At 42.3% G+C, this 26,030-nt stretch overlaps 1 pseudogene; it reads right to left on the reverse strand.

The window, feature by feature from the left end:
- Positions 1-3,410: 3,410 nt before the first annotated feature.
- On the reverse strand, positions 3,411-18,015 carry LOC118842777 (annotated as a pseudogene).
- Positions 18,016-26,030: the final 8,015 nt, after the last annotated feature.

The raw sequence follows: 26,030 nt of genomic DNA on the forward strand, positions 1-26,030 counted from the left end.
CTCTCCTCGCCTCCACAGAGTGCCATCCTGTGTTGGGAGGCCTGGGGATCTCCGCTGGTTTTGGGCGCCTAGCTTTCTCCCAGCCTGTCTCCCACGTGGGCCTCCTGACTGGCCGCTTCCGCTTTGGTTTGGAGCAGCTCCGCACCCTGAACACTCTCCAAGCCTACAGATTCATGCCTTCAGCCTTTCAGACTCTCCCGGCTTGGAAATTTGCCCCACTCACACTGCTCTCGGTTTCTAACTCTCTCAAATCTGCTCAAACTTGCTTTTTCATAGGAATCCAACAGACCTTGTGAGAGAGCTCCGGTAAGAAGCTGCTTTCATGTGGCCATCTTAGAAGATATGTTTAAAAAGGTCTTTTTGTGATTTTTAAAAGGCCTATTCTAAATTAATGTAATGAGTTTATATATCTTGCTGTTTTGATCTGAAATTGTAGTCATTTCCTGGCCTAAGCAAGAGTTGAAATTGGTGTTTGATCTTATAAGATTTAATTCCTGAAGTGTCCCTTTCCTCCAGAATGAGCATAATTTGGGAAGAGTAAGCAAACTTGTGGACAAGAACGCAAATCCATCAATCTGTGAGGTTGGTCATTAACTGCTTTGCTTCATTTAAGCCGAAATGGGATTCCAGTACAGGCATAACTATGTCAGTAAAAAGTATTTAACTTATAAGCTATTTTGTCTTACGGTTGAAATGTAAAGGAAAACTGAATAACGGGTTTGAGAGATTTGGAAAGATAACTAAAGGTTTGATTGGAAATAAGAAAGGCAGATAAGAAGGTTTAGGGAAAAATGGAGATTAGCCCCTCTTGTCCCTAGAAAGTTGTTCTGGATTCGCTTGCAGAGGATTTAAGTATGTTTGAGAGAGTATGGAGAAGTATTTTAGATTTGAAAATGGATATTTCAACCAACTTTCTACTAGTCTCTTTAATCTCGTGGTCAGATTTGTTTCTTCTACTTGCACTCCACTTGCAGATGGCAGCTCAAGCTGGATGCCAGCCTCTGTCCAAGGCCATGACCCATCACCCTCTGGACCTGGCGCCAACCAAGTACCAGTCACTGGCTACAGACCCAGCTCCTTAAAGGAGGGACCCTGGGAGGCAGGGACAGCCCTACGTCCTCTCTCAGCATGAAGCAGTTCCAGAAGTAGAGACCTTTGTCCCTTACCCCAAATGATTTTGGGTCCCATCTGGTTAAGGGGGAATAATAGGGTGTTGGGGTGCTTGTTCTTGGACCCTAATTCTAACACTTCTCCTTAGCCTCTGATTGAGTGCCTGTGCCTGGACTCCAGTTCTAAAATCACATCTACCTACTCGAGGATCCTGGTAGTTTGCGCTTATAAACGGGCCGTAGCATATCCCTTATTATCCACAAGCAGCAGGTCTGGTAGAAAGAATGAATGGGCTCTTAAAAGGAAAACTGAAAAAGATGGGAAACAATAGCTAACGTCTGGGTAAAAAGTAAGCCTGCAGATAGACCAAGGGCCACCAAAATTATTGCTGAAAGGGAATATAATACTGTACTAGTTTGCTATCCTGGAGCTTATTGTGTTTTAGCAGCACTGTATTATTAATCATGTCCGGAGGGCAGATTATCTCTGTTCTATAACACCCGTCCAACCACTAAGACACCCCTCTTCAATGGTCAGAGTCCCTAATAGTTGTGTTAATGTAACCCAGAGTATGCAAAAACTAATGCTACATTATAATGTTGTTTTTCCTCTGTTTAAACCATGTGCTAGAAGCAAAAGAGCTTGATATGACACTCTGTTTGGTGGAGCAGGGACAGGTTTGGGCATAGTAGATTTTATAGATCTTGAGACCCTTTCCAGCAGACTGTGCAGTGCTGGACAGGATATGTCCCAAGCTTTAATTGTTAATACTCAGTGGCTGTCCACGACAATCCCTCCCCACCAATCTAAATTATCAGAAACAATTTTTGACTGTTTTTAATGTTTCCTTGCCATTTAATTTAGACCCGATATTCTATGGAAAATATGTATATGTTGTTACAAAAAGAAAATGCCCAAAGACTGTTCCAAGTAGGAGACTCCCAACTCTGGAATGTTGTATTCAAAACCTATGTACCCCTAGATCATTGGACATCAAATACCGTAATACGCTCTAAATGTTACTAGCAATTTTTATATTGACACTATTATGTACTTCAAGGTGTGCTCTGTTGTTATAATGTGTAACTTCCACGTTGTCCCTTTTGTACCGCATAATTACTTTGCTTTCTACATGTGTGTACCGGTTGTAATCCTGGATTTGCATGTGGAATGGCCATGCGATGGATGGAACCCTGTCTGCTAAACCATTCCTCCAATCTGTGAGACCTTCTATGTTCGGTGTGTCTGTATTGTCTCTAAATCTTTAACTCTACGTAACTCTTTCTCGGGTACCCTAACCTTTGTCTTTACCTTCTACCTATTTCCTCTTTAGAGCTTTAAGCAACTACTGAGAAATAATCAAAGCGTGCTCAATGAAAATCGAATACCAACTCATATAGTTGCGGGCAAATTACTAGAGGCCTCACATTTAAGTCTTCGTTGTAGTACCTGTAATTTTGTGTCTATGTAATTGTTACATGTTACAAATGTATACCAAAATGATCCCTAAAGTTTTCACAGCCTACACTTAAATATGTCAGACAGATCTTAGGGTCGAATGAATGATAAATCATTATAGAAGATCTTCCATATTATAGTGTAAGCCCAGCTTTTCTTCCTTCCCCCCATCCCCCAGCTCCTGCAAGATCTTTAGACTTTCAGGCTTGGAATGAAGAATCACACATTCTTAAGAATAGACCTCTCAGACATTCCTCTCTGGCTAATAGGCCGAAAAAAAGAGTTGAATAACAAAGGACACGAAATTCTGAAACTGCTTCTTGAGGACCTAGCCAGTTCTCAAAAACAAAATGATTTGCGGCTTTCTCCTAGGAAACTACTAAAAGATTGTTTGTCATCCACCTTGGCCTCTCCTTCTCTAGTTGTGACTTAAGTATCAAACCTATGCTTTTACTTCAGCTAAGGGAACATTCCTCACTCTGACGCTGATTAATTAAACTACTTGATAACTGGCACTCCTGTCTCTAGGCCTGCATTGTGTGGCTCCAAGCATTCTCAGGTTAGAGATTGGCTCAGTAAAAATCTTGTTAATAGAATCCTCTGAAGGGAGAATAAGAGATGATTTCTGGCTGAAGGCCTTCTCTACACTGAATCTACGAATGGCTTGTATGCAGAATTTTCTGTCTACAAAGCTCCATACTCCATTTACATGCCTCTCCTCAATCATGTCAGTGATGAGATTTATATCTTACATGAATTCTCTCATGTGAAAAGAGGGCTGACTTTTGCCTGAAGGCTTTACCACATGGATTGTATTTTCTCCAGTGTGGATTCTCTGATGTTTAAGCCTTTCCACTTTGATTACGTTCATTAGGTTTTTCTTCATTGTGACTTCTCTGAAATACTGTAAGGTTGGCCTGCTTTGTAAAAGCTTTACCACAGTGATTACATTCAAAAGGTTTCTCCCCAGTGTGGATTCTTGATGCTCAGTAAGCCTGGAGCTCACTCTGAAAGTTTCTCCACACTGATTACAATCAAAAGGAGAATTGCCAACATGATACCAATAATATCTGCTATGAATATGGAGGCGTATTTCCCGGTTTGAATGGAAAAAACAGACGGTCTTCCTCAAAGAGGAAAGCAAGATATTTATTCAGATAGCAGAAAGCCAAATCCACTATAGTAACAAAGAAGTTGGTACACATCACCGATGCAGGAAGCATTGCCATTCCCAAGCCTTCCCTCCGTCAGGCCCCCCCACAAACAAGCTCCCTAGGCAAAATTCCCTTCTCTCTTACTCCCCCAACGGCTCTGTGTCTCTGCCTGTTCTCTCTCCCAGCTATACCCCACCCACTGTTCCTGCTCCACTTGTTTGGCAAGCTCCTACCACCACAGGCTCATGTGACTGAGACTCAAAGCAGGTCACATAGGCCTAGTCATGGATGGGAAAGATCTTCCTGTACCATTAACAATACAGAAGGTTTCTCCGCAGTGTGAACTCTCTGATGTACAGTAAGATAGGCCCTCCGTGTAAAAGCTTTTCCACACTGATTACATGCATAAGGTTTCTCTCCAGTGTGGATTCTCTGATGTTTGGTAAGAGAGGCTCTCTCTCTAAAACCCTTTCCACACTGATTACATTCATAAGGTTTCTCTCCATTGTGAATTCTCTGATGTATGGTAAGAGAGGCCCTCTGGCTAAAACCCTTTCCACACTGATTACATGCATAAGGTTTCTCTCCACCGTGAATTCTCTGATGTTTGGTAAGAGAGGCCCTCTGGCTAAAACCCTTTCCACACTGATTACATTCATAAGGTTTCTCTCCAGTGTGGATTTTCTGATGTTTGGTAAGAGAGGCTCTCTCTCTAAAACCCTTTCCACACTGATTACATTCATAAGGTTTCTCTCCATTGTGAATTCTCTGATGTATGGTAAGAGAGGCCCTCTGGTTAAAACCCTTTCCACACTGATTACATTCATAAGGTTTCTCTCCAGTGTGGATTCTCTGATGTTTGGTAAGAGAGGCCCTCTGTCTAAAACCCTTTCCACACTTATTACATTCATAAGGTTTCTCTCCAGTGTGGATTCTCTGATGTACAGCTAGACTGAAGTTGACTCTAAAAACCTTTCCACAATGATTGCATTCATAAGGTTTCTCTCCAGTGTGAATTCTCTGATGTTTGGTAAGACTGAGCCTCAGTGTAAAGGCCTTTCCACATTGATCACATTCATAAGGTTTCTCTCCAGTGTGGATTCTCTGATGTTCAGCAAGAGTGGAACTGTTTCTAAAAGCCTTTCCACACTGATTACATTCATAAGGTTTCTCTCCAGTGTGGATTCTCTGATGTACAGCTAGACTGGAGTTGTTTCTAAAAGCCTTTCCACACTGATTACATTCATAAGGTTTCTCTCCAGTGTGGATTCTCTGATGTTTGGTAAGAGAGACCCTCTGTCTAAAACTCTTTCCACACTGATTACATTCATAAGGTTTCTCTCCAGTGTGGATTCTCTGATGTTTGGTAAGAGAGGCCCTCTGTCTAAAACCCTTTCCACACTTATTACATTCATAAGGTTTCTCTCCAGTGTGGATTCTCTGATGTACAGCTAGACTGAAGTTGACTCTAAAAACCTTTCCACAATGATTGCATTCATAAGGTTTCTCTCCAGTGTGAATTCTCTGATGTTTGGTAAGACTGAGCCTCAGTGTAAAGGCCTTTCCACATTGATCACATTCATAAGGTTTCTCTCCAGTGTGGATTCTCTGATGTTCAGCAAGAGTGGAACTGTTTCTAAAAGCCTTTCCACACTGATTACATTCATAAGGTTTCTCTCCAGTGTGGATTCTCTGATGTACAGCTAGACTGGAGTTGTTTCTAAAAGCCTTTCCACACTGATTACATTCATAAGGTTTCTCTCCAGTGTGGATTCTCTGATGTTTGGTAAGAGAGACCCTCTGTCTAAAACTCTTTCCACACTGATTACATTCATAAGGTTTCTCTCCAGTGTGGATTCTCTGATGTTTGGTAAGAGAGGCCCTCTGTCTAAAAGCCTTTCCACACTGATTACATTCATAAGGTTTCTCTTCAGTGTGGATTCTCTCATGATTAACAAGATTGGAGCTACCTCTGAAAGTCTTTCCACACTGATTATATTCATAAGGCTTCTGTCCAGTGTCGATTCTCTGATATCTAGCAAGTGTGGCATTCTCTGTGAAAGCCTTTCCACACTGATTACACTCATAAGCTTTCTCCCCAGCATTGATTCCCAGATGAAGAGCACAGATTTCTCTCCAAGTGAAGTCACAGGGACCATCACCCATGAATCTTTGCTCCTGACTTTCTTCCACAGAAAGGCTTAGGACTGCAGGAGTCTTCTTCACTTCAAGTCTGAGCTCTCCTTCTGAAAGAAACAAGCAAGAAAACATGTATACACAGACACATATATAATTATATCCCCTTCCCTTCCTTGTCAGAACATAAACTACTTTAAATCTTCTCACCCCCTGTAAAGAGAAAAGGCCATCAAACATGAAAAGTTTTCAAATGGGCAGAACCAATTATTTCAAAATGCCATTAGCTCACATCCCAAGGATGATTTAGTTTACAAAGAGCTTCACACATGGTTATGCTGGTTCCTCACCACAAATCTTTGACAGAGGCAGAGTGTTCCTAACACATTCGACACTGCCACAATGAAACCGTCATGGACTCCCCACAAGCTTCCTACATGGCCATGATCTCAAAATGGTTCAGTGACTTGACTCAAAATCCCAAATCTGAGACATGAACTAAAACCTGTGACAGAATGCTCTGTCCACAGAACTAGAAAGGTTCCTTCTATTCAATCTTTCCTTTTCACATTCATCATTTGCACTTTCAATCTTTTCATCACAGATATTACGCCATTAGGTATACACATACTAAATATTCAAATTATTTCATGATCTCTCATATTTGTAAATATGATATAAAGTCCCTAGTAACAACTTTCAATATTTTTTTCTGTTGCAGTATTTGAGGTAACATGAAGAATACCACTAATTTTTTTTTATGTTTACCTAAAACAGAAAAGATTTTGTTCTGCCCTCTTTAACTTTGTTCAATTTTTTTGCCAAGGCAATCAGGGTCAAGGGTGTCCAGGGTCTCACAGCTAGTAAATGTCAATTGTCTCTGGCTAGATTTGTACTCAGATCCTCCTGATTCCAGGGCTGGTATTTTATCAACTGCACCACCTAGCTACCACTTGGCCTATTAATTTATTTTGATCGTGATAACTTATTTCCTTTTAAAAATGTCTCTAAATGCCTCTGCTCACTACAATAAAAATAAAATCCTTGTAATAAAGATTGTACATAAATAACCCAAGTGAGATTGCTTACCATCTCAAGGAAGGGAGAGTGGAAGGATTGAAAGAATTTAGAATTTTAAATTTAATCAAATGTTTAAAAAATTTTAATATCTAATGGAGGAAAATAAAGTATCATATTAAAAAATAAAAACTGTTTGTACTTAAAAAATCTGCACAATAAACACACATTTGAAAATGCATGGCATCATTTTTTAAAAAAGTCTGTGCAATTATCCTTCAAGCACATTTATCATTTAATACATACTTGTCATGAGCAATTAGAAAAATAAATCTTTAAAAGACTAACCGTCAATTTATCTTATTGACTAATTAGGGAACTAAAAAATGAATTTCCATCATTTAGGATTGTCTTGGATCACTGCATTACTGAGAAAAGTTAAGTCATTCATAGCTCTTCATTAAGCAACACTGCTGTTGCTATGTACAATGTTCTTCTGGTTCTGTTTACTTCACTATGCATCAGTTCACGTACGTTTTTCCAGGTTTTTTAGATATCATTCTGTTTGTCATTTCTGTAGCACAATAATATTCCATTACAGTCATATGCCACAGCTTGTTTAGCCATCCTCCAAATGATGAACATGTACTCAATTTCTAATCTTTTCTCCATAAAAAGAGGTGTTATATGTATTTTTGTGCAAATAGGTACTTGTGCATTTTTTTGGATGTTTTTGGCATATAGACCTAGCAGTAGCATAGCTGAATCAAGGAGTGTGCAAAGTGTTATAGCCCTTTGGGCAAAGTTCCAAATTGCTCTCCAGAATGGTGGGATCAGTTCACAACTCTACCAACAATACATTGTTGCCCCAGTTTTCCCACATCCCCTCCAATATCCAACATTTTCCTTTTTTGTGGTATTAGTCACTCTGATGAGTGTGAAATAGTACTTCAGTGTGGTTTTCATTTGCATTTCTCTGATCAATACAGATTTAGAGTATTATTTCATATGACTATACTTGCTAGATATTATTTTTATCACTATGGTTTTGATTTAGATTATTTCCCCCAATTCTGTTCTCCTGCTCAGACTGTGATTATCCTCACTCTTTATATTCTCCCATTTCCCTGTGAACTAAATGTATTTCCATTCCAAAACAGTCTCATTTCAATAGATCAACTAAGAGTGAGGTTCATGTTCTGTTCCTTCTTCTCCAACTCTCTCCATGTTTACATACAATACTGGGAGCTCCCTGGTAGCACAGACTTTCTTTTGCCTTTCTTTGTACCCTGAGAGCTGAGCACAGTGCCTAAAACACTAAGTGTTTGATCAGTCTTTACTGATTGTCTGACTGGGCCCAGGCTGACAGCAGTCCCAGCCTCTCACTCAGTCACTGCTTTCTGGTCTCTCTCCTAGATGTGAAATCCATGTTCTCACTTCCGTCATGGTTCTCTCTCTTTCTTGCACCCATTCACCTCTAAGGAGTCACCTTTGTTAGGTTCTAACCCTGATGGAACCTGACCAGACCCAACACTGAAGACCACAGAGGTTTCTTTGTAAGCTCCTGAAGGGTCTCGCACCAGAGAACACCTTCAAGTCTCTACCTCGCAGGTCAGTAAACTGAGATTATCATCACCTACATGAACCTGGTCAATGATTCTCCAAGAATAGGAGAGAGACTGAGCCACAGAGGTCGGGGGAGGGACTTGGGCTAATGATTTATGCAAAGCTTAGCCATGGCTTACTTCCAAGCAAGGCAGCAGCCTTCACTCCTATTCATATGTTACTGGATGAGAGTGAGAAAATCATGAAACCAGGCCTCCTATATCCACTACAGAATAGGCTGCACAATCTCAGCTGGACCCTCATTGTCACACTGACATCTCCCTAACTAACTCCCTATGCCACTCACCACAGCAGCTTTTCCAAATCTTTGCCTTCATTCCCAACCCTCCATCATGACTTGTTCTCTTCTCCCTACACGACCCATCTGCACCTTCTTGCTTAAGAGCTTGGCCTCTCATTTCATTGAAAAAACTGGACATTTACCAAAAGCTATCTTACTCTCCTTATCCTACATTATTCAGATGGCCTTTCGGCCTCAGGATCAGATTAAAAAGGACATCCTTTTGCTTCCTAAAGCCATTCACTTTGTGTGTGTAAATAATCCCATTCCATCCCTCATCTACCTTTGTACATTCTTCCCATTGAATCTGCATTTTTTCACTATTTTCACTTTTTCTCACACTAAGGACTTTCCTGTTGTCACAAATAAAACTATTTGCCTCAAAACACCTTCAATGAAACATGTAGCCCCATGGGATATTGTCCAATATCTTCCTCCATTTCATGGCCAAATAGCTAGAGAAATCCATTTACAACTGGTGTCTTCACTGCTCTCTTCTGGCCCCCATTTTAGGATAGGCAAAATGAAACCCATTTTCTTTCCCCCAATGCTCCCATCTACCTACATGTTATCCAAGGCATCCTCAGTAGTCCAGGCTCAGAAATGAAGTGTCATGCAGTCCTCATTGACTCTCACACATTCACACTCCTTATCCCATACCCCTCTGGAGCAAAGTCCTGGGACTCCACTTGTGTGACATCTCTTCCACACACCCCCTTTTCTCTCAACACCGTCACTGTCTGGGGTCAGGCCACAATTGCCTCACCCCTGAGATATTTCAGAGTCTGCAGGTTGTTCTGGCTGCATCATCTTCCCACAGTCCAGTCAATCCTTAATCCAGTATTCAAGTCATCTCCCTAAAGCTCTCATCCAAGCATGTCACCACCTACTCAACAACCTCCTCTGACTCCCCAGTAAAATGGTCCAATGTAAAATGGTCCACTGGGCTGTGAAACACTTTATCACCTCCCCATCTCCTACTCTTCCAGTCTTTTTTCACCCTGTTTCAACAATCTGGCTAGCAGCTTCTGTGAGGGTGTAAGATCCACCCACAGCCAGCACCCAGAAAGCTGCCAACAGCACAGGTTCTTTTGATCTGCTTAACTAAGGAAAGCAAGGTGATGGGGTTGACAAGCTTACTTTTAATTCAGCACACAAATATTCACTTAGTCCAGGGGGAAAAGCCAGCACCCCAAACAAAATACAAACAAAATAAAAACACCAACAGACAGACCTTGTATGATTCAAATCCCAATACCTAGTTACCAGAGTTCAACAAAGTCTCAGCATGGGGGTTTACAAGCTGGAGGGCTCCTTAGCTACAGCTGCCCGAAATCTCCTCATCAACACCACCTCAAGAGCCCCGCACAAATGGTTCTGTCCTCCCTTCTTATAGGGCTTCAGACGTCATCAAACGCCATCTGAATGACCAGAGCTTAGACTCTGGTGATTGGTTCTTCAGTTGGCCCCTCCACTTAGGACCCTGGGAGGTTCACATCCACATAGGTTAACACCCAATAGGTCGTGGCTCTGGAGTTAGCACCTTCCCTTAGCTATCCCCATCTTGGGCCCCACCCCAATCACCAATCCACACCTACATAGGTTCCACACCTAAAAGGGGTTTGGGCCTGGGGCTTAGCACCTATTAAGGCTAATGAAATACACTGAATTAATTCAAAGCAAACAAAAGCCAAACTCTTCAAGGGCATTAAAGGAGCCCATTTTGCTTACCAACACATTGCCCCTCCCACCCCCGCATATGCTATAATCCAGTGGTATGGGTCTCCTCTCTCTTCCATGAACAGGATACTCTACCTTCTGACTCCTGGATTTTCTCCCTATCCTTTTGTCTAGGATGCTCATCCTGGTTTCCTTGAGGACCCAGCTAGAGCCCACCTTCCACAATAAGCCTTTCCCAGTCTTCCCACTTTAGGGCCTTCCCTCTCTTGCTCAGCTCCAATTAAACCTGTCCACACTGGCTTTCTACACAGTTGTTGGTCTGTTCACCAGACTGAAATCCAGAAGTGCTTAGGACATCCCTTGCATCTTTTTATGACCCTAGTATGTAGCAAAGGGCCTGGCACGCAGCAAGATCTTAATAAATGTTGGTGGGTTTGAAGAATGTCTAAGAAAGAGCTCATCTTGGAGCACCTAACCCCTTTTGGCACTGTTAGTAGATTTCATTCCCCTAAGTCCAAATACCAACATCTTATAAGATGATAAATTTATCCCTGGAAGGGAGCTGAAAGGCAATGGAATCTAATCCCCTGGGGAAACTGAGGGTCCATGGTTCACTGATTGGCCCAGGAAGGTACCGCTAATAAAAAATCTGAAAAAGAATTCCAAGGCAGGCCTTCCTGCCCTCAAATCTAGTACTTCTTTCATCACAACACATAGCAGCCTCTCATAATCACAGCTCTCATATACCTGCTTTCACCTCACTCACCTGGACAGAGACTCCTCAGGCCTTCTTGCTCCAGCATCCATGGTGCTTCCCTTTTCTCAAAATAGGAGATCATATCTTCTCTTGGAGCTGGAAGCCCTGGGCATGGGGAATCAGAGATGAGAATGGAGAGAAACTTTGAATTTAGTTCTCTTTAGGGAAAGGGGTGTGGACACAGAGCTGCTCCATTTTGAGGATCACTCCATTCTGGTCATACATAGGAGTCCATACTGACCCATTAGTGCTTGTGATGCAAGTAACTCAAAGTAGGATGTGTTGTATGTGTTCTGTTCTGAGAAACAGGCAAACCCTCTGCCCCCATCCTGTTATGCTCCATTCTGGCAGAAACTGCTAGACCAAAACTGGGTAAAAGGGTAATTGTGTCAGATCAGCCTCAAGTCCAAACAACAGGGACATGGATGCGACGTCCTTTGCCCAGTCCCCCCACCTGGCTCTTTACACCCTGAAAGCTATATAAACCTTATATGCTATTCGTTCAGGGGTGTTTGCCCCCTTGGGTGAGAGTGTCCTGCTGGCAAACTCAACCTAGTTACTCCAAATTTTATTTCTCACACAGTCTCATTTATTTCTGGCAATCATGTGGGCATTCAAGCAAGGACCCCAGGGTGGTTCCCAGGAATCCTGTGGATAGTTTCCATAACATTAATTTTGGGGGGTTCTGGGAAGAGGTGGGGGAGAAAATCACACAACCCCTCTGGAGTCAGAGAATTTGATCTTGTGCACCTTCTTCATGAAAGGATGGACTCATTGCATGGTTTCCATTGCCTAGGAATCAGAGGCAGCTGGTAGTGCAGTGGAGAGAACCTTGGGCCTGGAGTCAGCAATGTCTGGCTTTAAATGCAGCCTTTGACACTTAGTAGCCATGTGGCCCTGGACAAGTCACTTAACATATATTTGCCTCAGTTTCCCAAGTATCAAATGGGCATAATAATATCACCTAACCTGGAAGGTTATCATCAGGATGAAGTGACATGATATTGTAAAGAAAGCCCTTGGCCCAGCCCATGCCAAATAGCAGGTGAATGTAAATAGTTATTCCCTTCCCTTCCTTTCCCACCATCTGTGCTGGAGGTTTAGGGTTACATGAAGGAAAATTAAGGACAAATCTGCTACACCAGCCACAAGTGAGAGCTATAAACTACCAATGTAAATAGAAGAATATTCTTGTTAAACAGAAGAATATTCCAAATATTAGGCTCATTCCAAAGAGGAAGGGACTGCAAGGAAAAGCTGCCTGGGCAGTTTTCAGAAGTTTGGCAGCAAAATTCATGTCCAGGTAGAGGTTAGACCAAATAACCCCTGGGATTGGTTCCATGTCTGAGATTCTTCCACACTGATTGGAGCTTTGACCTGAAACTACCTAGAACTGGTAAGAGAATGCATCAGGAGCAAGAAAGGAAACCCTCAGCTTCCTATCACACAGTGCAAAGACTTTCTATAGGAAAATCAGGTAGCATGAGGAGTCTGTCTCTTTAGTCACAGGAGACATACACTATTCTCTAATAATTGATAGATGCTCCAAAGTCTGCATACTAGGCAATGAAGACATTCCCTTTGATTGCAGACTCAGAGTGAGCATGGGAAGTGTCCTTACCAAGGGAGAGCAGGTTCTGGGCATTCTCCAGCATGACCTCCTTGTACAACTCCTTCTGAGGATGGTCCAAGAGTCCCCACTCCTCCTGAGTGAAGTCCACAGCCACATCCTTAAACGTCACTGTCTGCTAAATCATCAAAAATCATAGGACATAGAGTTAAAAAATCATAGGACTTCAGACTTAAATATTCCAATTCTCATCAATTCCTAGGAGGAAATTTAATAGTTAATCCTGGAAACCACAGTCAGTAAGAATCCAAAGGAATTTTGAAAAATTCATATTCAGATTTGAGAAAGTATAAATTATAGTAAAGTTGAAAATGTCTTATTATGGAATGTGTCTCATTGGTGAATCAGGGAGAAAGTGGGAGTTCTATCTATGAGGTAAGTTCATGAACTGAGGAGAAAGAAACAGGGTGATGTGAAATTTCTTCCATATCAGAACTGTTGTGATAGAGTATAAAGAAAAGTCTATGAGAAGCTGGCAGGTATACTTCATTCTGGGGGAAAAAAGAGAAACATTTAATGCAATCACTGAAAAGAGAATAAAGACAAAGAAAAGATCAAGTCTGCTTCCTGAATAGCAGAAATAAAGTCTTATCTACACAAAAACCTGAAGAGGAAGCTAGAAAGATAGTCATCAGAATCTGGTCTGCCCTGAGTGATATGAGACAGTTGCCAGCTGAGCCTGTGTTCTTCTGAGTCCTCCTGTGCTCCCTTGGCCACATTGAATGCTGCCTCACTCCAGGATCTCAAGGACAGCTTAGGCTGGGGACCTGCAAACTTTCAGTGTTCCTCAAGTGGTCTCATCTGTGGCAAAGTTGCTGGAGGCTTTCTTTGCCTACAATGAGATGCCAGTTCTTCAGGCTCCTGATGTGGTATTCAGCCTTCTTGGCAACAGTAAATCTACTGCACTTGGGCATTTTCCACCAGCTGGCAAGCTCTGCAGGTCCCATGTTAGACTGTGATTCCTGCCCTGGTGATTCTTGTGCATGCTTCAGGCTGGACTAGGAGCTGGGACTGAACTTCTGCTCCCATCCTGGGATCTGAGCCACACCGGCAATGGATTCTAAGCTACTTCTCCCTATGTATTCCACCTGGAACCTCCAAATTCTCCTGACCCCCAAAACTGCCTTGAGGCCCAGGGCCTCACCTTTGCAATCCAGGACTGGGTAGTAGGCCACTAAGATGTCAGCTGCCACCTGGTACAGGTCACTTGGGTGCATAACCTAGGTTCCACCCTCTGCTCCTCACACTCTCTCTCCCACACATCCCATCTGTTGTGGAGATCTACAAACTCCACCTTTGCAATCTCTCTCATAAATGGTCACTTCTCCCCCACCTCATACTGCCCCCACACAGGTCCAAGGCCTTTTCACTTCACACCTAGGCCATTGCTACAGCCTGCTGATGGATATATCTGCCTCAAGCTTCTCCCCACTCTTATCTGTCTTGTATTCAGCCACTAAAGTGATTTTTCCTAAAGGGAGGCTCTGACCATGTCACCATCCTGCCCCTGCACTCAATAAACACCAGTAGAAAACACAAATACAAACGCCATGCAAAGTTCTCTATGACTTAGTCCCTACCTGTATGTACTCTTCTATCCAGTGACCCTGGCCTCCTGGCTGTTCCCTAAACAACACCATCTATCTCTCAGCTCCACACATTTTCAGTGGCCAGCCATAATTCATTGGACAGCCCCACTGTCACACTCTTCCTCCTCATCTCTGCCTCCTGCCTTCTCTAATGTTGTTTTTGTTGTTCAGTCATGGCCACCTCTTCATGATTTGGGGGTTTCCTTGGCAAACATACTAGAGTGGTTGGCCATTGCCTTCTCCAGCTCCTTTTACAGAGGAGGAAACTGAAGCAAACAGGGTCAAGTGACTTGCCCAGGGTCACACAGCTTGTAAGAGTCTGAGGCTGGGTTTGAACTCAGGTTTCCTGACTCCAGGACTGCCAGTCTACCCACTGTACCACCTAGCTGTGCTAGTGTCTGCACTGCCTGTCTTATGTCCCAACTTCTGTCTCATCTATGGAAGCCATTCCTCTCTTAATTCTACAGCTTTCTCTCTTTTAATTAGTTCCTATTCTGCACAGTTTCCCAATAGGTTGTGAGATCCTTCAGTAACTGTATGGTCTCTTGCTTCTTCATGTGTCCCAAGCACTTAATGAATGTTTGTTGATCAATTATTTTAGTGCCAGATTTCTTCCAGGAGCTTTTCATCTTCCACCTTTGCCAAGGGCACTGGTCAAGGAGTCTGGAAGACTGACCTTGGGGAAGACTTAGGCTCACATGAAGCCTCACACACTCATAGCTATGTGATGCTGGGCAAATCCCTTAACATCTAGGTCAGTTTTCTCAAGTTAGATAAACTGAGGATAATGTCTCTGGACATGGCAGAGTCAAGATGGCAGAGTAAGGAAGCAACGCACTGAAGTCCTATCCACAAACAGTTAAGAAATCTGGATAAATATACCAGACCAAATCCTGATTGTTAAAATCAGAAAAACCTGTGAGTCCTGGGTCCCGGTTGGCACAGGTGGGAAAAGGGGAGGTCCATGGACCCTAGAAAATAGTCTAGTGAGGAAGACACTGCACAAGGAGCATTCCTGCAATGAAATACTGAGTAATGGAGCAAGGAGTTTCAGACCCAAGTCAGGGAACTGCAACAGAATGGTTGCCACTGGCAGCTCTCTCACCCTTGACTCAGGCCCAGCTCACATAACCAGGGTCAACAGAATCTCTGCCAAGCACTGGCATTCCTGGGTAGGGAGATCCTAGGAAATGAAACAAAGAAGTGCAGAAGCCTGCAGAAGCAGGGGTGTGGCTCAGGTCTGGGAAGCCTGCAGAAAGAGGGATGTGGTTCAGACCTGGGATGCCAAGCAGGGTCTGACTTCTAATGTCCAGCCTAGCCTGCAGTGGAATAACCAGGGCAGGAATCCCAAAAGAAAGAAAAATTTACCCCTTCTGAGCCAGCCAGCAGAGCTTATTAGTTTGCCATTAGGAACAGAGATGGAAAGCAGTCCACTCTTACAGAAACTTAGAGAGCTGAGAACAGGAGGGCAATAATCTGATTTTGCTCTGGATCAGACCACTTTGGGAACATTGAGAGCTCATAGGCCTCTAACCTGCCCCTGAGATCCTAGGAAAAGACAACACTCAGAACTCCAAGGAAATAGCAACAAGAATAGCCCAGACATTCCTTTCAAGGTGCTGCAGAGGAAGCAGGCTGAAAGAATGAGGCAACAAAAGAAGAACCTCACCATAATGAATGGTTATGGCACCAGAGGAAGTGGAGACACAAATACAGAGGGGTGACTCCTATCTGCAAGCACTGCCTCCAGAAAACACAGCTTGGGCATAAATTCAACCAGAATTTCTGGAAGCATTGAAGCAAGAGTTCAACATGTTTATAAGTGGATTGAGAGTGCTTGAGGGAAAAGAAATGAGTGGTGTGGAAGAATGAATCAAGGAGGTAACAGATTGTTACAAGGGGTACTAAAACGTGGCCAAGCAGCAAACTCTAAGACTCTGAATACAACAAATAGAAGCCACAAGGCAATAACAGATATTAAAACAAATTCAAAAAGTTGCGAAAAACAGAAGAAAGTATCAGTTATCTCACAGTAAAAAACAACTCACTTAGAAAAGAAAACAGGGAAAATTTAAATGACATTGGTCTTTCTGAATGCCATTTAAAAAGGAGCCTCAATAGGAGATTTCAAGAAATCTTAAAACTGCCGAGATGTCTTACAACCAGAGCAGCAAGTGAAAATAAACCACAGATTACTTCCTCATAGAAATTTCTGAATGAAAACTCCTAGGAACGTATATATACATATATATAATTTAATATTATTATTTAATTATTCAAGTGTTTAATTTTAATTATGTAACTATTAATTGAATAAATAATAAAATGCTTGATTATTTAATATATTACTAATATTATGTAAATTTTATAATTTTGCCAAAAACACTGAGCTAACAGGTCATAATAACAACCAAGACTCCAGAGGGCCAGTGATGAAGAAACATTCTACCTACCACCTAGAAGGGAATTACTCAGAGAGAGATTGAGAGATATTTTTAGGGCATAAGCACTGTGGATTTATTTTTTTCAGATTGACTATATGTTTCGTGTAATGAATGGAAAAATACAGCAACCAGTCAAAAGGACAAACTAATTAAAAACTCTCAAACAATTCAAGTACTAAGGAGCCACAGGATCACGCACAATTTGGCAATAACCATAATATAAAGAGCAGAGAACTTGGGATATGATATGTTAGAAGGTAAAGGACATGGTCTTATAACCAAGAGTAACTTACCCAACAAAATTGAATATAATGATATGGGGGGAAATGACTCTTATGCAAAGGATTTCCAAGCATTCTTAATGAAAAGATCATAACTGCAAAGAGCTTTTGAAGATCAAACACAAATGAAGAGAAACATAGGAATGTAAAGAAGGATTAACCAGCTCAGGGGAATAAAAAAAAAAGATAAAGTATTTTTATTCAAATATGGGGAGGTGATATGTTTCCTCTCTGACCTCTCTCAGGGCTCATAGAGGGAATCAAATTAGAGCAAACCTAAGAGGGGTTCGGATATGTCCTGATATTGAGGAAATGGTGGAAAGAGAGGAAGAGGAATGCACTAAAGTGGCAGAATAGAAAGGAAGGTTAGGAAATAGTGTCTCACATCATGATGGGGCATAAGTAGACATCTATACAAACAAGGAGGTGGGAGTGGGTGGGATTATCTGATGCCTGAAGCTGAGTCCTCCAGTCAAAGGAAGAACACCCAGAGCACAGAGTTCTGTATAGAAATACATTTGACTCTCTTATAGCTGATTGCCTCACAAAAAGAACCTGGGAAGGCAGCATGGGGTGGGGGGTGGGAGTAGGGGTGGGTGTGGAGAGGCAGTGCTCAAGGCACCAAGGTGCTAAGGAATCAGCTTAAAACAGATTAGTTGGGTGCAGGGCAGTGTTGTTTCTACTGAAATCATTTCCATGCCTATTTTTGTACAGAAAGGTTCCATTAGGCAGGTATCACCAGCTTCAAAGACCATCCTCTGTCTCTAGAAATAACCTGCATTGCTGATGTTGTTCAAATGTGTGGATGGACTGAACTCACCTGGTCTGGGGCTCGGCTGCTTCCGGGGGCCATTCCCTCTGAATCCAGGATCCCTGTGTAGGCAGCAAAGGAATCAAAGTGAATCCATTTTATAAAGTTTCTCCATCTTATCCCTGGACCTCATCTACCTCAGGGACCTGCTACCCCCACCCTTTATGGTCCCAAAGATGAAGCAACAGCCAAAGCTCTTCCTCACAGGTGTCTCAGCTAATCATGGAGTGCTCTTGTCTGCATAATCTCCTTGCCAGATTTGTCTCTTCTAGGCTCAGTGCCCTCCAATAACAGATGACTGCTCACGCTGGGTACCAACCTCTGTCTGAGACCATGACACCTTACTCCCTCACCTGGCATTGATCAAGCTCTGGACACTGGTTACAGACTCAACCTAATGGATGGGGGAACCCTGTGAGGCAGGGACAGTTTGAAGTCCTCTCTCAGCATGAAGCAGTTTCGGAAGCCCAGGCCTTCATCTCTTATCCCAAATGGTTTTGTGTCCCATCTGTTTAAGTGGGGGATTAAGGGGTGCTTGGGTGCCTGTGCCTGGACCCCAATTCCAATTCCCAAATCACGTTATCACACTAACTCACAAATCCTAACTGTCTGCTTACCTGTGCCTTGTCCTTACGCAGTTCTGAGAGCCTGCAGTTTTGAAAGTCCTTGCAGTTGTCTGTCTCTCCTTCTCTGAGTCTCTCTGTACTTCTCTCTCTTAGTCCTTCTAGTTCTGTCTCTCTGGCTCTTCCAGTTCTCTTCCTCTGTGTCTCTGAAGTCCTCTCTCTGCCCTTCCAGTTTTCTGTGAGCTCAATGGCTACCCTCAGGGTATATATACCCTTCTTAGGGCCTGAGGGTTTCACACCTAGTCAACAAAAAGGTGTGGACCTTGGGCTTAACACCTAGTTGGCAAAAGGGTGTGGGCCTAGGCCTTAACACCTAGTTAGAAAAAGGGTGTGAGCCTATGGATTAACACCTAGTTAGCAAAAGGGTGTGGGTTTGCCTACAAACAAGCCTCCCCAATCAAGCTTTCCTTAACTAGCTCCACCTGAAGCTATGAAATGGGCAGGGAAGATCTTTAATCATATTAACACCATACCAGGATCCAAAAAGAGCCTGGATATGATCTTTCAAGAAATTATCAAGGAAAACTGCCTTGATAGGTAGAATCAGAGGGCCAAATAGAAATGGAAAGTCCACCAATCACCACCTAAAAGGGACCCCGAAATGAAAACTCCCAGGAACATCACAGCCAAATTGCAGAACTCCCAGGCTAAGGAGAAAATACTGCAAACAGTCAGAAAGAAATAATTCAAATATTGTAGGCTGCAGTGAGGTTTACATGGGATTTAGCAGCTCCTCCATGAAAGAACAGGAGGACTTGGAATATGATTGTCCAGAAGGCAAAGGAACTAGGATTATAACCAAGACTCACCTACCCAACAAAACTAAGTATAACTCTTCAGGGGGAATTGAGTATTTAATGAAGCAGAGGACTTTCAAGTATTCTTCATCAAAGCTAAATTTAAAAAATTGATCTTCAAATTCAAGACTCAAGAAAAATCATAAAAAGTAAGAAAGAGAAAAGTTAAGAGATTTAATAAGATTAAACTGTGTGTTTTCCTATATGGTAAGATGATATTTGTAACTGGTAAGAATTTTATCACTAGAAGGGCACAGTTGTGAAAGAAGAAACATATGTAAGTATTCAGAGATATAAAACTTCCCCCAAAATCTCCACTGCCCCCCTCAACCTTCCCTCACTTCTGTCAGCCTCCCTCCTTTTCTTTCCCTTTTCCCTTACTACTTCTTCCTTCCCTTCTAAGCACCCACACCCCTTTCTTTCCCCTTTCCTCTCCTACTGCCTTTAAGGCAACTCAGATTTCTCTACTTAACAGAGTATCTTATTCCCCCCTTGAACCAAATCCAATGAGAGTAAAGTTCAAACAAAGCTCATCTCCCTCCCTTCTTTTACTCTACTATAATACATTTTTCTCCCTCTTCATATGATGTAATTTATCCTTTCTGCCTTCTCCTTTCCTGTTCTCACATTACAATCCCTTTTCACCTCTTAATGGGGTTTTTTCATCATCACATCAGTTAATTTGTACTCACACCCTCTGTCTATATATATCCCCTCTTTCCTCTTCTCCAATTGCAATCCCTTTTCAGACCTTAATTGGGTTTTTTATCATCACATCAGTTAATTTATATGCATACCCTCTGTCTAGGTATATCCCTTTTAAACATCATAATAAAGATTCATTTCTCAAGATTTAAAAGTATCATTTTCCCATGTCTGGGTGTAAATAGTTTGCCCTTGTTGAATGACATTTTTTTTCTTTCTTTTTTCCTTTTTACCTTTTTATACTTCTCTTGAGTCTTGTATTTGAAGATCAAATATTTTATTGAGCTCTGGTCTTTTCTTTATTGATTAATTGATTGATTTATTTTTAGTTTTCAACATTCATTTCAACAAGATTTTGAGTTGCAAATTTTCTCTCCATCTCTCCCCTCCCCCTGATGATGTGTTTGTTCTTGGACCCTAAATTCTTTTTTTTTCTTAATTTATTTAACATATTTAGTTTTCAGCACTGATTTTCACAAGAGTTTGGATTACAAATTTTCTCCCCATTTCTACCCTCCCCCCCCACTCCAAGATGGCGTATATTCTGGTTGCCCTGTTCCCCAGTCAGTGCTCCCCTCTGTCACCCCTCTCCCCTCCCATCCCCTTTTCCCTTCTTTTCTTGTAGGGCAAGATAAATTTTTACGCCCCATTGCCTGTGTATCTTATTTTCTTGTTGCATGCAAAAACATTTTTGTTTGTTTTTGAACATCTGTTTTTAAAACTTTGAGTTCCAAATTCTCTCCCCTCTTCCCTTCCCACCCACCCTCCGTAAGAAGTCAAGCAATTCAACATAGGCCACATGCGTATCATTATGTATAACCCTTCCACAATACTCATGTTGTGAAAGACTAACATTATTTTGCTCCTTCCCAACCCATCCCCCTTTATTGAATTTTCTCCCTTGACCCTGTCCCCTTTCGAAAGTGTTTGTTTTTGACTACCTGCCCCCCATCTGCCCTCCCCTCCATCAACTCCCCATTTTTTTAATCTTCTTCCTTCCTCTTTCCTGTGGGGTAAGATTCCCAATTGGGTATGTGTGGTATTCCCTCCTTAGGCCAAATCTGATGAGAGCAATGTTCACTCATTCCACCCTCATCCGCCCTCTCCCCTTCTCCCACAGAACTGCTTCCTCTTGCCACCTTTATGGGAGATAATCCACCCCATTCTATCTCTCCTTATCTCCCTCTCTCAGTATGTTCCTCTCTCATCCCTTAATTTGATTTCATTTCTTTTGGATATCTTCCCTTCATCTTCAACTCACCCTGTGTCCGCTCTCTCCCTCTCTTCCTCTCTCTCTCTCTCTCTCTCTCTCTCTCTCTCTCTCTCTCTCTATATATATATATATATATATATATATATAGACATACACACATAGATATATACATACATACACATTCACCCATATATATACATAAACATATATGTATGCATATTCCCTTCAGCTACCCTAATACTGAGGTCTCATGAATCATACACATCATCTTTCCATGTAGGAATGTCAACAAAACAGTTCACCTTTAGTAAGTCCTTTGCAATTTCTTTTTCTTGTTCTTTTTCTTGATTACCTTTTCATGCTTCTCTTGATTCTTGTGTTTGAAAGTCAAATTTTCTATTCAGTTCTGGTCTTTTCACTGAGAAAGCTTGAAAGTCCTCTATTTTATTGAACATCCATATTTTGCCTTGGAGCATGATACTCAGTTTTGCTGGGTAGGTGATTCTAGGTTTTAATCCTAGCTCCATTGACCTCCGGAATATCGTATTCCAAGCCCTTCGATCTCTTAATGTAGAGGCTGCCAGATCTTGGATTATTCTGATTGGGTATCCACAATCCTCAAATTGTTTCTTTCTGGCTGCTTGCAGTATTTTCTCCTTGATCTGGGAGCTCTGGAATTTGGCGACAATATTCCTGGGAGATTTCTTTTGGGGATCTATTTGAGGAGGCAATCGATGGATTCTTTAAATTTCTATTTTGCCCTGTGGCTCTAGAATATCAGGGCAGTTCTCCTTGATAATTTCTTGAAAGATGATATCTAGGCTCTTTTTTTGATCATGGCTTTCAGGTAGTCCAATAATTTTTAAATGATCTCTCCTGGATCTATTTTCCAGGCCAGTGGTTTTTCCAATGAGATATTTCACATTATCTTCCATTTTTTCATTCCTTTGGTTCTGTTTTATAATATCCTGATTTCTCATAAAGTCACTAGCTTCCACTTGCTCCAATCTAATTTTTAAAGTAGTATTTTCTTCAGTGGTCTTTTGGACCTCCTTTTCCATTTGGCTAATTCTACCTTTCAAGGCATTCTTCTCCTCATTGGCTTTTTGGAGCTCTTTTGCCATTTGAGTTAGTCTATTTTTTAAGGTGTTGTTTTCTTCAGTGTATTTTTCAGTATTTGTTTGGGTCTCCTTTAGCAAGTCATTGACTTGTTTTTCATGGTTTTCTTGCATCCTTCTCATTTCTCTTCCCAATTTTTCCTCTACTTCTCTAACTTGCTTTTCCAATTCCTTTTTGAGCTCTTCCATGGCCTGGTACCAGTTCATGTTTTTCTTGGAGGCTGTTGGTGTAGGCTCTTGCACTTTATTGACTTCTTTAGGCTGTATTTTTTGGTCTTCTTTGTCACCAAAGAAAGAATGCAAAGTCTGAGACTGAATGTCAGTGCGTTTTCGCTGCCTGGCCATATTCCCAGCCAACTAACTTGACCTTTGAGTTTTTCAGTGGGGTATGACTGCCTGTAGACTAACGAATTCTATGTTCCACGTTTCGGGGGGAGGTGCCAGCTCTGCCACACCAGCACTGCTCCTTCCCCAACCACCAACCTGGACCTGACTCAGATCTTCAGCAGGCTCTGCACTCCTGCTCTGATCTTCCACTTAATTCCTCCCACCAGGTGGGCCTGGAGCCGGAAGTAACAACAGCTGTAGCTGCCCCACCTCCGCTCCCCCCGGGGCTGGAAGCCAAACCACGAACTCCTTCTACTCCCGCAGCTTTTCCCACTAACCTTCTCCACAGTCTTTGGTGTTTGTGGGTTAAGGAGTCTGGTAACTGCCACAGCTCACTGATTCAGGGTGCTAGGGCCCCCTCCGCCCAGCTTCTGGTCTGGATGGTCCACGCCGTTCAGGCTGGGCTCTGCTCCACTCCGTTCCCAGCTCCCAGCTCCCAGCTCCCAGGTCCGTGTGCGATAGACCTCACCCAGAGACCATCCAGGCTGTTCTGGGCTGGAGCCCTGCTTCCCTCTGCTGTTTTGTGGGTTCTGCCGTTCTAGAATTGGTTCAGAGCCATTTTTTATAGGTTTTTGGAGGGACTCGGTAGGGAGCTCACACTAGTTCCTGCTTACCAGCCGTCATCTTGGCTCCACCCCCGGACCCTAAATTCTAACATCCTCTCTCCCGGTTCCTGTGCCTGAACCCCAATTCCAAAGCATATCCAGTTCTCATCTCCTAGAGAACTCTGGGTAATACACTGGCACAGTAGATACTCCTCTACATTTGTTTTTCCCTCTACATTTTGGCGCCCAACATGGTAGGAATGGCCTGAGGACCCGAGTTTTCTCTGAGTCAAGGTCAAGGTAAGCCTCCCCTTCCCTCACCCTGTAGACTGTTTTTCTCCTCTCAAGCATCCTAGGCAAAGGCTTGAGGGACATTTTGGTAGTTTGACCTCAGATACGTCTCAGCATACTCCCCCTCTTTTGGTGAGGGGCGCCTCATTTTGGGGGACACTTGAGGTTTTCGCTTGCTGTCTAGGATGCTAGTCAGTTGAGGTTGCTACAGGTGCTCTGGTACCCCTTTATTTTTTATTTTTTAGTCTTACAGGCAATAAGTATGGGCCAATATCCTTCCATCCCCCGAGATTTGCCCCTAGGATGTCTCTTAAACAACTGGAAGAGATGAGCACATTTCCCCTACAGCTAGGGATCTGTCCCAGGTCATCTCAAAGCAGGGTCTGGTGAACAGTCCAACAACTGTGTAGAAAGTCAATATGGACATGTAAAATTGGAGCTCGGCAAAAGAGAGAATGCCCTGAAGTGAGGAAAACTTGGAAAAGCTTATTGTGGAAGGTGGGCTTTAGCTGGGGCTTCAGGGAAGCTAGGATGAGCATTCTAGAAAAAAGGCGTAGGGAGAAAAACCTAAGGATTCAGGAAGTGGAGTGTCCTATTCACAGAACAGAAAGGAGACCCATACCACTGGATGACAGCATATATGGGATGGGGGGAAACAGGGTGAAAAAGATTGGAAGAGTAGGAGAGGCAGAGGTGATAGAGGGTTTAACAGCCCAAGGGAGGATTTTGCATTGGATCCTTTTGCTGAGGAGTCAGAGCAGGTTGTTGAGTGGGTGGTGACACGGTCAGATGAGAGTTTTAGGAAGAGGAACTTGACAGCTGGGTTGAGGATTCACTGAACTGGGGGGATATGAGGCAGCCAGACCACCCAGAAGGTTTTCAAATACCTCAGGTGTGAGGCAATTGGCTCCTGTACCAAGACAGTGACAGTGCCGGGAAAGAAGGGGGTGTGTGGGAGAGATGTCACCCAAGTGGAATCCCAGGACTTTGCTCCAGAGTGAATATGGGATCAAGAGAGTGAATGTGTGAGAGTCAACGAGGACTGCATGACACTTCATCTCTGAGTCTGGACTATTGAGGATGCCTTGGATAACATGTAGGTAGATGGAAGTGTTGGGGGAAAGAGAATGGGTTTTATTTTGCATATGATAAAAGGATGACCAGTTGGGAGCAGTGTCACTAAGGTTTGGAGAGGAGAGTATCAATAAAAAAGGGTGGCTGACAGTGTCAAAGCTTGCAGAAAAGTCAAGAAGAACAAGCATCAAGAAATAGCCATCAAATTTAGCAATTTCCAGATTATTACTAATTTTTAGAAAAATTTAATTTATTTAGTATATTTAGTTTTCAGCATTGATTTTCAAAAGAGTTGGAATTATTTTCTAGTTGCATGCAAAAACTTTTTTTTTGAACATCTGTTTTTAAAACTTTGAGTTCCAAATTCTCTCTACTCTTCCCTTCCCACCCACTCTCCCTAAGAAGTCAAGCAATTCAACATAGGCCACATTTGTATCATTATGTATAACCCTTCCACAATACTCATGTTGTGAAAGACTAACTATATTTTGCTCCTTCCTAACCTATCCCCCTTTATTGAATTTTCTTTCTTGACCCTGTCCCTTTTCAACTGCCCTCCCTTCTATAATCCTCCCTTTTTATCTTTGTCCTCCTTCTTTCCTGTGGGATAATATACCCAATTGAGTGTGTATGGCATTCCCTCCTCCTCAGGTCAAATCTGATGAGAGCAAAATTCACTCATTCCCCCTCACTTGCCTTCTCTTCTCTTCCTACAGAACTGCCTTTTCTTGCCACTTTTATGCGAGATAATTTAACCCATTCTATCTCTCCTTTTCTCCCTCCCTCAATATGTTCCTCTCTCATCCCTTAATTTGATTTTATTTCTTTTAGATATCATCCCTTCATCTTCAACTCACCACGTGCCCTTTCTCTCTCTCTCTCTCTCTCTCTCTCTCTCTATATATATATATATATATATATATATATATGTATATATATGCACATACATGTATACATACATAGACACACATGTACACACACACACACACATATATATGTATATATACGCATATTCCCTTCAGCTACCCTAATACTGAGGTCTAATGAATCATACACATAATCCTTCCATGTAGGAATGTAAACAAAACAGTTCGACTTTAGTAAGTCCCTTGCGATTTCTTTTTCTTGTTCTTTTTCTTGATTACCTTTTCATGCTTCTCTTGATTCTTGTGTTTTAAAGTCAAATTTTCTATTCAGCTCTGGTCTTTTGACTGAGAAAGCTTGAAAGTCCTCTATTTTATTGAAAATCCATATTTTGCCTTGGAGCATGATATTCAGTTTTGATGGGTAGGTGATTCTTGGTT

The sequence above is a fragment of the Trichosurus vulpecula genome, chromosome 3 (assembly GCF_011100635.1).
Source record: "Trichosurus vulpecula isolate mTriVul1 chromosome 3, mTriVul1.pri, whole genome shotgun sequence".
Taxonomy (NCBI): domain Eukaryota; kingdom Metazoa; phylum Chordata; class Mammalia; order Diprotodontia; family Phalangeridae; genus Trichosurus; species Trichosurus vulpecula.